Source organism: Micromys minutus, assembly GCF_963924665.1.
Source record: "Micromys minutus genome assembly, chromosome: 26".
Taxonomy (NCBI): Eukaryota; Metazoa; Chordata; class Mammalia; order Rodentia; family Muridae; genus Micromys; species Micromys minutus.
Genome location: NC_137961.1, coordinates 14900258 through 14902744, shown reverse-complemented (window position 1 = coordinate 14902744; position 2487 = coordinate 14900258).

Sequence of the window (2487 nt, the reverse complement as noted above, 5' to 3'; positions counted from 1 at the left end):
AGATCTTCATGGCTACTGGAATATTGGATGCAGATAGAGAAGAGGCTGTGGATTAGGTGTAACGTCAAAGGCACTCCTACTATCACCAACAACTGAAAGGTAGGTCCTAACTCTAAAAGTTCCCACCACCTCTCAAGTTAGGTTCCTCTGGTGGGAACCAAAGTTCAACACACAAGTCTGTAGGGCACAGTGGTCTGAGAGTGGCAGTTTTCTGTGGCACCTCAAAGAATGAAGAACCAAGACATAGTTCTGAGATAATTCTCATGGCAAAATTCAAAAAAAGACTCTGGTTGAAATTAACTTCCTCCCAGAAGGCTTGTCTCTTTTGTATAGAATCAGTAACCAGCTCTTCTGCCTGGAAAACCCTGCTTCTTAGACGGCATTTAAACCAACCTGACACGGGTTCTGCCGTATCTCACTGAGAGTTGCCTGAATGTACTGCAAAGGGCCAAGACTTCGTGTCTGGATTAAAACATTTGGCTCTATTTCAAGATGCCAGATCTGTCAGGTTCTTGACACAGAGCAGAACCCCAGCCAGGAGCTCAGAAACAGGACAGCAGTGCCCTCTTGCGTTCAAATGGCACACGACCTTTTCACTACAGAGCTACAGAAGGTGCCCGCTTTCTTTTTCTTTTTAAATTGGATATTTTAATTATTTACATTTTAAATGTTATCTCCTTCCCTGGTTTTCTTTACTCCAACTCCCATCCTATTCCTCCTACCCCTGCTTCTATGAGAGTGTTCCCCCACCCACCCATTCCCACCTCACCACACTGGCATTCCCCTACACTGGGGCATTGAGCCTTCACAGGGCCAAGGGTCTCTCCTCCCATTGATGCTTGACAATGCCATCCTCTGCTACATATGCAGCTGGAGCAATGGGTCCCTCCATATGTGCTCTTTGGATAGTAGTTTAGTCCCTGGGAGCTTTGGGAAGGAGGGCATCTGGTTAGTTGATATTGTTGTTCTTCCTATGAGATTGCAAACCCCTAAGGCTCCTTTAGTCCTTTCTCTGATTCCTCCATTGGGGTCCCCATGCTCAGTCTAATGGCTGTGAGCATCCACATCTCTATTTGCTAGGCTCTATCAGAGCCTCTCAGGAGACAGCTACATCAGGCTCCTGTCTGCAAGCATTTCTTGGCATTGGCAACAATGTCTGTATATGGGATGGACCCGCAGGTGGGGCAGTCTCCGGATGGCCTTTTTCTTCACTCTCTGCTCCATACTTTGTCCCTGTATTTCCTTTAGACAGGAGAAACTCTGGTTTAAAAATGTGGAGATGAATGGGTGACCCTATTTCTCAACCAGCGAGCCATGCCTAACCTCTGGATATGGTCTCTACAGGTTCTCCTTCCCTGCTGTTGGCCATTTCAGCTAATGTCGTTCCTGTGGAGTCCTGGGTGCCTCTTGTTTTCCTGGAATCTGGGACTTGCTGGTTGGGGAATCCCCAGTTCCCCAACCCCCACTGCTACATACCTCTGTTCAATTTCCTGTCCCTCTGTATATCTTTCTTGTCTCCTCCAATACCTGATCCTGCCCCCTTTTTTCCCTCCCACTAACCTTTTTCTCCCAAGTCCCTCCCACTCTCTACCTCCTGTGAGTATTTTGCTCCCCCTTCTAAGAAGAACTGAAGCTTCCATACTTTGGTCGTCCTTCTTCTTGAGCTTCATATGGGCTGTGAGTTGTATTGCAGGTGTTCTGAGCTTTTGGGCTAATATTCACTTATCAGTGAGTACATAATGTTATGTGTTCTTTTGTGACTGGGTTACCTCACTCAAGATAATTTCTATCCACTTGCCTGTGAATTTTATGAAGTCGTTGTTTCTAATAGCTGAGTAGCACTCCATTGTGTAAATGTGCCACATTTTCCATATCCATTCCTCTGTTGAAAAACATCTGGGTTCTTTTCAGCTTCTAGCTATTATAAATAAGGCTGCTATAAACATGGTAGAACATGTGTTCTTATTATATGTTGGAGCATTTTTTGGGTATATGCCCAGGAGAGGTATAGCTGGGTCCTCAGAGTGGTTGTACCAGCTAACAACCCCACCAACAATGAAGGGCATGTTCCTCTTTCTCCACATCCTCACCAGCATGTGCTGTCACCCAAAGTTTTGATCTTAGCCATTCTGACTGGTGTGAAGTGGAATCTCAAGCCTTGAACACATGGACAGAGGGGAAATTTTCCTGAACAGAACACCAATGGCTTATGCTCTAAGACCATCAATCCACAAATGTGGCCTCATGAATTTGCAAAGCTGTAAGGTGAAGGATACAGTCAATAGGACAAAATGGCAGTCAACAGATTGGGAAAAGATCTTTACCAATCCTACATCCTATAGAGGGATAATATCTAGTATATACAAAGAACTCAAGAAGTTAGAAGCCAGAGAACTCTTGAAAATAGGGTACAGAGCTAAACAAAGAATTCTCAACTGAGAAACATCGAATGGCTGAGAAGCACCTAAAGAAATATTCAACATCGCT